The following is a 13,494-nucleotide window of genomic DNA, read 5'->3' as shown; positions in this document are numbered from 1 at the left end:
GATACACTGTAATAATATAGACAATGATGATGTGTATGCCACAGTGATACACTGTAATAATATAGACAATGATGATGAGTATGTTACAGTGATACACTGTAATAATATATGTCACATTGATACACTGTAATAATATATGTCACATTGATACACTGTAATAATATAGACAATGATTGTGAGTATGTCACATTGGAAAATGTGTACATTCCCATAAGAGAATGTGAATCTTGGAAGACGAGAGCTGAAAGAGATCCTAAAAGCGTACAATACTAGTATTGTTACAACTTCAATCCCTATTGTCGTTCCATAGGCTACTATTCAATCTTTGAAGAATCCATTCTCAAATGTATGAGCAATATAACTATACTGTAGATCTGGCAGTGCCAGCAAGGAGCTTATATGTGATTATGGCTATAATCTGGAAAGCTTGCTTACATAACATCAGAACTGGACCCGCAGCTGGAACGTAACTATGTGTTTTATGTTTTTATTATGGTTTGAATAGAAGGCGTTGTGAATTTTGGGCCAGCTCTGTAGTATGTGATAGTTGGATACTAAACGAGTTGGAAAAAGTGGGTTTGGTGTCAGTTTGTATCAGTTTGGTGTCAGAATGATATCTAATTGACGGATGGACAGTGATTTACTGGTGACTATTGTCCATTTGCAATATGTTTAAACAGTGAGGTACCATCACCAAAGTGACATTCTGAAATCAACCCTAACGAGCGATGGAGAGGAACCAGAATCACTGCCCAGCCATCCTGTGTTCATCAGGTCAGTCAATTTTGCAGTCCTGCAGGATTTTTGAGCATGACAAATTCGTGATGGTAAATGCCCATTGAAACATATTGCAAATGCACGTGCATTTGCAATATGATTCAAAAGTGAAAAAAACATCACCAAATGGACACGATGAAATCAACACAACGAGCGATGGAAAGGAACAACTATCACTGCCCGGCCATCCCGAGTTCATCAGGCCAGTCAATTTTGCATTTCTGCAGTATTTTTGAGCATGTCAAATTTGTGATGGTAAATGGCAAATGGACTTAACATCCTGATTTGGCATTTTCAAATCTTTCATATTGCATTTGGACATTTCTTATGGCATTTGGCCCCCAAAAAAGTGACTTTTGACTTTGACTTCCTATGAAATCATATTGCAAATGGACAAAACATATGCCTTATGCACAAGTTTAAAAAAAATACAAAAATTATGATAATAAAATTGGACAAAAGTATATTCATACAGTTCTTACATATGTGTAATTGACAAAAAAAAATCGAACGACTTTCGAAAAACGGTCCAGAAAGCACTTTTTTTAGGGGGTGCTAGGTTTTTGATTTTTGTTTCACTTTTTCAAAATGTTACTTTTGGATGTTGACTTGTGTTGCATTTGCAATATGAAAAACCACGGTGGAGCGCACTGTTGGATTTTTAAAGTGCTACACCTGGCATTTGCCATATGGCATTTGCAATCAACTTTGAACGAAACGACGCCGAATTGAGTGGTATTGGACACAGTGTATATGGTTTGTCCAGTGCCAATGACTTCCCATTCATTTTTGTCCATTTCAGGGGGGTGTTCCCTTACTCTAGTTGTGACTCAGTCACAACCATTTCCTGATGTCCCTAAAGAAGTGTGTTCTACATAGTTATTGCTATCTATTCTCTTGCCAGTTATGGTATTTGCCCACCATCGTCTTCCTGAGTAGATACTTGGCACAATTGAGGACTGAGAGGCCTGAGCAGTAACATTGCCTTAAAACCTCAAAGTCAGTTTTGTCTCTCTCTGTTTCTATAAACAACACTAGTGAAAGTTACACAAACCAAACATGGAGCTTTTTTTCTGAGAGATGAAACGCTATTGACGCACAACTTTTTATTGCTACCAAACATGGCTGTCTCTTTAATCCATTTTTTGAACTACTGCCATAGAAGTCATAATAGTTAAAGGAAGATTAAGAAAGCATTTACAGTGTCTGAATTCTATTTCTCAATGAAATAAATGTCGTTGTCTGATGAAGACAGTGGCCAAGAGTCTAATAGATATTCAGAAATGTGATGTGAAGCCTTCTTGAACCCCTTCGTTCTGCTCAGATGGTAAAGGTTTATTACTAGTCCAACTATGATGGGAACTACAGGTTCAATGGCTTCATAAACCCTTCATAAGGCCTTTATAGATGCTTCAGAAATCCCTCTGTGTGCCAGTTCGACCAATATGTGTTGCAATGATTTGAAGTGAAATGTTTGACTTAAAGTTTTTCTCTTTGTTTTGACCAAACGTGTTTTATTGTTTCAGTTAGGGTCACTAAAAGGCTTTTTTGGGGGGGGGGTTTCTTATAAACATTTGTGTGTTGCAATTATTGGGAATGAAATGTTTGGCTTGAGGTTGTATAGGTTGGCCACAACAGACATGCCATTTCTGGGAATTCTCCTCATGTTTTTTTTTCATTGAGAGAAAGAACCATTTCTTCATCAACAGTCCTAAGCATACTAATAATGGAATCTCTTAGATGTGGTCTTATAACAAAGAGGCTAATTTGTTGTTCGTGTTTTCCCACAGTCATTTAACGCCTATTATGTGTGCGGTCGCATTTTTGTGTTGAGTGTTGCCCTGACAGCATTCTTCACATGCAGTTAGCTCTGTGGAACTGTTGTGGTCACCTCTGAAGTCACATTTCAAGATTATATTTTTCTTGTTTGGTTATTCAAAAGGGCCCCCCCCCCCCTTCTGCTCTTGAAATGTGAAACTTGAAGCAAAGCACAAATGTTATCAATTAAAACAACTGAAGCGGTTTATTTCTATCGCACAAACAAATTAGGAGATTTGCTGAGGGGGCTCTGCTACATTCTCTGTGCTGCATTTTACAATGTGTGAGCTGTTATTTTGATGTGAGGTCTTATAAATGTGGAAAGTGGAACAACATACACCAACCATTAGAAGTAACATGTGATATTAAACTCCACTGATAGCGAGCATAACAAATGAGCTAAAGGGATAAGAGAAGAAGAAGAACAGCAGCCAGTGTACATTGTTTGAAGAGTGCAGACCTAAGTGAGGAAGATCATTTTCTCCATTCGAGATCTCTCATATGGTTTGTCAGTTGTTGATGTTGCTGAAATCATCCCTCCCTCCATCCCTCCCTCTGACAGATTGGGGGTTGCCGCCCATTGCCTCGGCTGATAACTGGCCTCACACACACCCCCCCACACACACACGTATGCACACAGCTGATAGGTGACCTCATTACAACGTGGGTCTCTACTCAACATGTTCTGCACGAATCACAGGCCTTCACCCATGAGACACCAACCAGCACCAGACTACGAGAGGGTAGTCAGTGTGCGTCATCGCACACATAAACACATCCACGAGCATGCACACACACACACACACACACTTTATACCTCTTTCCATCTCCGTACATAACCTTCCTTTTTAACTAGAGTATTTGTTGCCCATTAATGTTTTATGTGAAAGGTCTGGAATAAACGCTGGGCACTTGGGTGAGAAAAAAAGAGTTAAGTATCAAAGACTTATTTATGTACAAGGAGAGTTAACATCAATAGCATGCATGTCAATCTATCCTGGCTCAAAGTAGAGGAGAGATTGACTGCACCACTCCTTGTCTTTGAGAGAGGTATTGACATGTTGAAAGCACCGAACTGTCTGTTCAAACAACTAGCACACAGCTCGAACACCCATGTATACCCTACAAGTCATGATGTCTTTTCACAGCCCCCGACGCCAGAAAAGACTATGGGAAACGCACAGTACTACATAGAGCCATGACTACATGAAACTCTATTCCACATGAAGTAACTCAAGCAATCAGATTAAAACATTTAAAAAATATATAAAACAACACTTACTGAACAACACGGACTGTGAAGAGACATAAACAGGCACACACACACACGCATACGAACACACATGCTCTCTCTCACACACACACACACACACACATGCTCACACACACACATGCTCACACACACACATGCTCACACACACACACACATGCTCACACACACACACACACACACACCCTCTACACAGTATATTGTAATGTTGTGACTGGGATTGTATTGGGATATTAAACATTTTGTATTACAGATATCTATTGGAAGAGTAGTGGCGTAATAATGTGTTGTATGATGTACTGTTTCATTTAAAAAATGGTGATGTAATTGTCTTAATCTTGTTCGGACCCCAGGAGGAGTAGCTGCTCCCTTGGCAGGAAGTAATGGGGATCTAAAAACTAATACAAATACATGGGCAATGAAGTGAAATATTCTGAATGTGCAGATAGAGATGTAATAAATAGAGTTGACACAATTCCCTATTCTACTTGACAGACAATCACATCTGTTCTACACCATACTCAACCGCTCAAAAAGTTGGGGTCAATAAGAAATGTCCTTGTTTTTGAAAGAAAAGCTTATTTTTTTGTCCATTAAAATAACACTAAATTGAGCAGAAATACAGTGTAGACATTGTTAATGTTGTAAATGACTATTGTAGTTGGAAACGGCTGATTTTGAATGGAATATCTACATAGGCGTACAGAGGCACATTATCAGCAACCATCATTCCTGTGTTCCAATGGGATGTTGTGCTAGCTAATCCAAGTTTATCATTTTAAAAGGCTAATTGATCATTAGAAAACCCTTTTGCAATTATGTTAGCACAGCTGAAAACTCTGATTAAAGAAGCAATAAATCTGGCCTTCTTTAGACTAGTTGAGTATCTGGAGCATCAGCATTTGTGGGTTAAATTACAGGCTCAAAATGTCCAGAAACAAAGGACTTTCTTCTAAAACTCGTCAGTCTATTCTTGTTCTGAGAAATGAAGGCTATTCCATGCGAGAAATTGCCAAGGAACTGAAGATCTCGTACAACGCTATGTACTACTCCCTTCACAGAACAGAGCAAACTGGCTCTAGCCAGAATAGAAAGAGGAGTGGGAGGCCCCGGTGCACAACTGAGTGAGAGGACAAATACATTAGAGTGTCTAGTTTGAGAAACAGAGGCCTCACAAGTCCTCAAATGGCAGCTTCAGTAAATAGTACCCGCAAAACACCAGTCTCAACGTCAACATTGAAGAGGCGACTTTGGGATGCTGGCATTCTAGGCAGAGCAGAACCTGGACACAGAACCTGGACAGAATAACTCTGCCTCAAAGTCCAGCATCCTGCAGTCACCTCTTCATTGTTGACGTTGAGACTGGTGTTTTGCGGGTACTATTTAATGAATGTCTTCATGACTGTATACATGTCAGTATAGATACATTACTATATGTGCTGTACTTTTCCCTTCATTGGATGACACAGTCTAGTCATATACAGTACCAGTCAAAAGTTTGGACAGACCTACTCATTCAAGTGTTTTTATTTTTTTTTACTGTTTTCTACATTGTAGAATAATAGTGAATACATTAAAACTATGAAATAACAGATGGAATCATGTAGTATGCAAAAAAGTGTTTAACAAATAGTTTAAACAAGTTGCCACCCTTTTCCTTGATGACAGTTTTGCACACTCTTGGCATTCTCTCAACCAGCTTCACCTGGAATGCTTTTACAACAGTCTTGAAGGAGTTACCACATATGCTGAGCACTTGTTGAATACGTTTCCTTCACGCCACGTTCCAACTCATGCCAAACCATCTCAATTGGGCTTAGGTCAAGCCCAAACCAGATGGGATGGCTTATCGCTGCAGAATGCTGTGGTAGCCATACTGCTTAAGTGTGCCTTGAATTCTAAATAAATCACGACAGTGTCACCAGCAATGCACCCCCACACCATCACACCTCCTCCTCCATGCTTCACTGTGGGAACCACACATGCGAAGTTCACCTAGTCCGCGTCTCACAAAGGATCAGCGGTTGGAACCAAAAATCTCACATTTGGACTCATCAGACCAAAGGACAGATTTCCACCGGTCTAATGTCCGTTGTTCGTGTTTCTTGGCCCAAGAAAGTCTCCTCCTTATTGGTGTCCTTTCGTAGTAGTTTCTTTGCAGCAATTCGACCATGAAAGCCTGACGCAGGAAAGGATGGCTGACGTTTTATTGGCTCTTAACCAACCATGCTATTTTGTTTGTTTTTCCCATTGTAATTTATTTTGTACATAATGTTGCTGCTACCATCTCTTATGACCAAAAAGAGCTTCTGGACATCAGAACAGCAATTACTCACCTTGAATTGGACAAAGAATTTCTCTTTAATGAGTCTGACGAGTGGGATTTACTCCAGACACCCAAACAGGCCCTCATCCCCGTTATTAGCTGGAGAAAGAGATGGAGGTTTTGCGGAAGGAGATCGGGGTGCCTTGTGAGGATCAGGCCTCACGAGTGGCTAATCTGCCTTTGCCATCCATACTATTGGCAAACGTACAATGGCTGGATAATAAAATTGAGTAACTAAAAGCATGTGTATCATACCAACAGGACATTAAAATCTGAAATATCTTATGTTTCACAGAGATGTGGCTGAATGACGACATGATTAACATACAGCTGGCGGGTTATACATTGTATCGGCAGGATAGAACAGCAGTCTCTGTACGCAAAGGTATGGTGGTCTATGTAAATTTGTAAACAAGAGCTGGTGAACGATATTTAATGAAGTCTCAAGGTTTTGCTCGCCTGAGGTAGAGTATCTCATGATAAGCTGTAGACCACACTATCTACCTAAAGAGTTATCTGTATTTTTCGTAGCTGTCTACATACCATCACAGACCGATGCTGGCACTAAGACCACACTCAATGAGCTGTATACAGCCAAAAGCAAACAGGAAAACGCTCATCCAGCTCCTAGTGGCCGTGGACTTTAATGCAAGGAAACTTAAATCAGTTTTACCTAATTTATATCAGCATGTTAAATGTGAAAACAGAGGGGGAAAAAAAAAAACTCTTGACCACCTTACTCCACACACAGAGACGCGTACAAAGTGCATTGATTACTTCGTCCCCACAGTGACTGTACATACCCAAACCAAAAGCCATGGATTACAGGCAACATCTGCACTGAGCTAAAGGGTAGAGCAGCCGCTTTCAAGGAACGGGACTCTAACCCGGAAGTGTATAAAGATATCCCACTATGCCCTCCGACAAACCAAACAGGCAAAGCGTCAATACAGGACTAAGATTGAATCATATTACACCGTTTCTTACGCTGGTCGGATGTGGCAGGGCTTGCAAACTATTACAGACTACAAAGGGAAGCACAGCTGAGAGCTGCCCAGTGACACGAGCTTAACAGACGAGCTATATTACTTCTATGCTCGTTTCGAGGCAAGTAACACTGAAACATACATTAGAGCACCAGCTGTTCCGGACGACTGTGTGATCACGCTCTGCCAAGAGTGTTACGTACGCCTCTAAGAAGAGGGAACGCAACACCCTGCTACAACTCAACTCCCCGTGGAGTGAAAGAGGTATGGGACTGTAGGTGCGAGTAAGGATGATAAAAGGCCCAGGTCTTACCTAGTGTGTATAGACAGTAAATACTACGGGTTATGTATGCCCACGGGCCTCTTGCCTAAGCACTCCCGGGAACAAATTAAACACAATATTACAAACAACTTCACAAAACAACTACTGAGAAACACAGGACATAAAATAGGCTCTGACTGAGCAACAAACGAACACAGAACATAAACATTAACACTCTCAGCAACAGCATAGTACATCCCAATTCTCTCTTAACAACCAACACAGGACACACTAATCATATCTCTCTCAGCAACAACCAACATAGGACATACCAATTCTCTCTTAACAACCAACACATGATATAACCCTCAGCTCTCTTCTGAGCATAAGAACACTGGCTTATATAGCTGGAAGAAGGAGTCTAATGGGATACAGCTGTATCCTGATGAGGGGGCGGGGTCAGCTCTCCAATCATCGATGTGGCCGACCAATCAGCTGCTTGGGGGGAATTTCAGGAAGCCATCCTGAAACACACACATACAAAACCACAACACAGAAACTGGGGAACGTAACAGTGGGTACTTTGAAGAATCTCAAATATAAAATATATTTTAATTTGTTTAACACTTTTTTTGGTTAGTACATGAATCCATATGTGTTATTTCATAGTTTTGATGTCTTCACTATTATTATACAATGTAGAAAATATTAAAAACAAAGAAAAACCCGTGAATTAGTAGGTGTGTCCAAACTTTTTACTGGTTCTGTACAGTAACAGCTAATTACAATGTGACATTTCGATCTTTGACACTGTTTCACACAGTACCCACTCCGTCCCAACCCACTTACCCCACCCCCTCCCTCTTCCAGAGACAGAAATCCTCTCCCAGCCCCTTTAGTCGACTTCCAACCCCGAATCCCAAGGCCCCCCCCCCCCATTTATTTTTCTTGCCAAAGAATTTGAACAAATTACCTCCATGTGTGTGTGTAAAGGAGCCCCATGGGAAGGAGCCAAGAAGAATATATTGCTGACTGAACACAAACATTGACTTCATCAAAAAGCAAACTCTGATGTTCTCCATATGGTCACCTGGTACTGGCGCGCCATTCACTGCCACTAACAGCAGGGACCGTTACATACGTATGTCGCTTCACTGGTGGGTTTAACTAACCATCCTAGTCACCCATCCCACATATGTAGCCTACATACAGCATCTGACATAGAAAGACTGGTGTGTGTTGTCAGTGACACTGGTTACACAACTCACGATATGTCTGTGTGGGTTTCTTTGGAACGTTACGGGGGAGCTTCTTTAACGAAGGAGAAAACTAAAGGAGAGTAAAACAATAACAGGTGTATAATTCCATACACAACAAGGTTTGAATGTTAGAAAAGTCTGAGCCGTAGGTTGAGAAAATTCGAAACAACATCCTCGACTGTATAATGATGACTGGTAGACGCTAAACATTTGGAGACCATGAGCCTTGGTTTGTCCCCTCGTGTTTTGAACCCAAAACCAGAGCAGAGGGAGGGGTGAAGCAAGAGACAAGAGACAAGAGACATATAAATTGGAAAAGGAAAAAATAGCAAAGAGAAAAAATCCCCAGTGTTTGGTTTACTTTTAGTTTCAGGTACCACTCTCATTCTCAACTGAAATATTGGTTTTTCTTGGCGAACGGCCAGAGGTATTTGACCTCATTCACTTTTCACTGCAGGATAATTCAGTGAGCGGTAACACCGCTCCCTAGGCGATGAACCCTGGGAGAATTATAAATTATTGAAATACTCCAACACACCAAACAATCATTTACAGCCATATTTCATCTGATCATCATTCAGCTCCTCTATGAAACACAAGTGGTCCCATGACACTGACCTGCACCACCAGGAATGTGTGATTCACAGGAAGTTGGGTGGATTTGGCTGCTGAAAGAAGAGAGATGTCGCCCTATCTAGATTGGACCAAGCTGGAGAACCAAGCTGGAAAACCAATCTGTACTAGCAGATCTAGAAGAATTCTGCCAACACTCTCCTATGCATGTCAAATGGAACATGGCAGAGTTTTGAGAACTTTTGGCAATAACAACATATCTCCATCAGAAAATGTAGAAACAAAGATCTCGAATTGCAGGGGTTTGCTAATGATATTATCTAACGGTCCAGAGAAAATAGGGATCTTCTTACCCTCTGTGTCCTGCTATATCATGGTGATTAGCTAACAATATTCATCCAGGGACACAGAGTACAAAACGCAAGAGAGAGAGAACCATCTGGCTGGTCCTGGCTGTGGCATGCAGCGCTGAGAGACCTGGGGCCTGTTCAGGAGAGTGCAATGTTACAGAACATTCAGATGTGTTATGTAGAACATAGAGTGCATTCGGAAAGTATTCAGACCCCTTGACTTCTCCCACATTTTGTTACGTTTCCTCATCAATCTACACATAATACCCCATAATGACAAAGCAAAAAGAGGTTTTTAGAAATGTTTACAAATGTATAAAAAAATACAGAAATATCACATTTACATAAGTATTCAAACCCTTTACTCAATACTTTGTTGAAGCACCTTTGGGAGCGATGACAGCCTCGAGTCTTCTTGGGTATGACGCTACAAGCTTGGAACACCTGTATTTAGGAAGTTTCTCCCATTCTGCTCTGCAGATCCACTCAAGCTCTGTCAGGTTGGATGGGGATTATTGCTGCACAGCTATTTTCAGGTCTCTCCAGAGATGTTTGATCGGGTTCAAGTCCGGGCTCTGGCTAGGCCATTCAAGGACATTCAGAGACTTATCTCGAAGCCACTCCTGTGGTGTCTTGGCTGTGTGCTTAGGGTTGTTGGAAGGTGAACCTTCAGCCCATTCTGAGGTCCCAAGGGCTCTGGAGCAAGTTTTCATCAAGGATCTCTCTGTACTTTGCTCAGTTCATCTTTCCGTCGATCCTGACTAGTGTCCCAGTCCCGGCTGCTGAAAAATATCCACAAAACATGATGCTGCCACCACCATTCTTCACCGTAAGGATGGTGCTAGGTTTCCTCCAGATGTGACGCTTGGCATTCAGGCCAAAAAGTTCAATCTTGTTTTCATCAGACCAAGGTATCTTGTTTAAGTACCTTTTGGCAAACTCCAAGTGGGTTGTCATGTGCCTTTTACTGAGGAGTAGCTTCCATCTGACCACTCTACCATAAAAGCCTGATTGGTGGATTGCTGCAGCAATGGTTGTCCTTCTGGAAGGTTCTCCCATCTCAACAGACGAAGTCTGGACCTCTGTCAGAGTGACCATTGGGTTCTTGGTCACCAACCTGACCTTGGCCCTTCTCCCCCAGTTTGGCCGGGCGGGCCAGCTCTAGGAAGAGTCTTGGGGGTTCCAAACTTCTTCCATTTATGATTGATGGAGGCCACTGTTGTCTTGGGGACCTTCAATGCTGTCTCGGAGCTCTACGTACATTTCCTTCGATCTCAAGGCTTGGTTTTTGCTCTGACATGCACTGTCAACTGTGAGACCTTATATAGACAGGTGTGTACCTTTCCAAATCATGTCCACAATTGAATTTACCACAGATGGACTTCAATCAAGTTGTAAAAACATCTCAAGGATGATCAATGGAAGCATGATTCAACTGTGCTCAATTTCGAGTCTCATAGCAAAGGGTCTGAATACTTATGTAAATAAGGTATTTCTGTTTTTTGTTTTTAATACATTTACCAAAATTTCAAAAAAACTGTTTTCCCTTATCATTATGGGTTATTGTGTGTAGATTGATTAGATTTTATTTTTATTTTAGACATTTTAGAATAAGGCTGTAATGTAACAAAATGTGGATACTTTCCGAATGCACTGTATTTGGTTGTCTGTGAAGAACAATAGGATATCATGAGTTGACTCTATTTGTTACATTTCTATCTGCAGTGTTGTGAACATTTTGCCTCATGGAATTCACCCCTGGTCCTAGCTCCTAATCTGGGGCTGTGGACTGGACTGGAGGTATCCCATCCTACTCATTATTGTCTTCTGGGCATTAAAAGGAAAATCCTGCTGAATGTCTCCAGAGTAACATTCCCTGGGGTTATTTATTCAGGAATGTTAATGTGCTTAGAATCTGCATGTATGGCCCTTAATGTGGCCCCTATCAGGCAGCCGATCAGACGTACCGTCTCTCTGGTTGCGGTCCTTCTAGTTAACCAACAACACTGATGCAAAAGGAATCCGTTGACGGTGTCATTTATCTGAATGATTGGTGCTTTAGAGGAGCATGGCCATTGTAGATGTCTTTATGTCCATCAGATCGTATCAGAAGCTCTAGAATAGATGGAAGGCAAACATTATAGTTGTAGGAAATACAGTGCCTTGCGAAAGTATTCGGCCCCCTTGAACTTTGCGACCTTTTGCCACATTTCAGGCTTCAAACATAAAGATATAAAACTGTATTTATTTGTGAAGAATCAACAACAAGTGGGACACAATCATGAAGTGGAACGACATTTATTGGATATTTCAAACTTTTTTAACAAATCAAAAACTGAAAAATTGGGCGTGCAAAATTATTCAGCCCCTTTACTTTCAGTGCAGCAAACTCTCTCCAGAAGTTCAGTGAGGATCTCTGAATGATCCAATGTTGACCTAAATGACTAGTGATGATAAATACAATCCACCTGTGTGTAATCAAGTCTCCGTATAAATGCACCTGCACTGTGATAGTCTCAGAGGTCCGTCAAAAGCGCAGAGAGCATCATGAAGAACAAGGAACACACCAGGCAGGTCCGAGATACTGTTGTGAAGAAGTTTAAAGCCGGATTTGGATACATAAATATTTCTCAAGCTTTAAACATCCCAAGGAGCACTTTGCAAGCGATAATATTGAAATGGAAGGAGTATCAGAACACTGCAAATCTACCAAGACCTGGCCGTCCCTCTAAACTTTCAGCTCATACAAGGAGAAGACTGATCAGAGATGCAGCCAAGAGGCCCATGATCACTCTGGATGAACTGCAGAGATCTACAGCTGAGGTGGGAGACTCTGTCCATAGGACAACAATCAGTCGTATATTGCACAAATCTGGCCTTTATGGAAGAGTGGCAAGAAGAAAGCCATTTCTTAAAGATATCCATAAAAAGTGTCGTTTAAAGTTTGCCACAAGCCACCTGGGAGACACACCAAACATGTGGAAGAAGGTGCTCTGGTCAGATGAAACCAAAATTGAACTTTTTGGCAACAATGCAAAACGTTATGTTTGGCGTAAAAGCAACACAGCTGAACACACCATCCCCACTGTCAAACATGGTGGTGGCAGCATCATGGTTTGGGCCTGCTTTTCTTCAGCAGGGATAGGGAAGATGGTTAAAATTGATGGGAAGATGGATGGAGCCAAATACAGAACCATTCTGGAAGAGTCTGCAAAAGACCTGAGACTGGGACGGAGATTTGTCTTCCAACAAGACAATGATCCAAAACATAAAGCAAAATCTACAATGGAATGGTTCAAAAATAAACATATCCAGGTGTTAGAATGGCCAAGTCAAAGTCCAGACCTGAATCCAATCGAGAATCTGTGGAAAGAACTGAAAACTGCTGTTCACAAATGCTCTCCATCCAACCTCACTGAGCTCGAGCTGTTTTGTAAGGAGAAATGGGAAAAAAATTCAGTCTCTCGATGTGCAAAACTGATAGAGACATACCCCAAGCGACTTACAGCTGTAATCGCAGCAAAAGGTGGCGCTACAAAGTATTAACTTAAGGGGGCTGAATAATTTTGCACGCCCAATTTTTTAGTTTTTGATTTGTTAAAAAAGTTTGAAATATCCAATAAATGTCGTTCCACTTCATGATTGTGTCCCACTTGTTGTTGATACTTCACAAAAAAATACAGTTTTTATCTTTATGTTTGAAGCCTGAAATGTGGCAAAAGGTCGCAAAGTTCAAGGGGGCCGAATACTTTCGCAAGGCACTGTAGCTGACGGTATGACCATTTTGGGGTAATTCTTGGCTTAATGTTTTTCCTGTTGCACTTGCTCTCATGTCTTGTTAGAGATTCAGGAGGACTTGAGTACATCCTGGGT

The sequence above is a fragment of the Oncorhynchus mykiss genome, chromosome 8, assembly GCF_057628025.1.
Source record: "Oncorhynchus mykiss isolate SJ-2025 chromosome 8, ASM5762802v1, whole genome shotgun sequence".
In the NCBI taxonomy this organism is placed as follows: domain Eukaryota; kingdom Metazoa; phylum Chordata; class Actinopteri; order Salmoniformes; family Salmonidae; genus Oncorhynchus; species Oncorhynchus mykiss.
Note: the sequence above shows the minus strand (reverse complement) of the source record.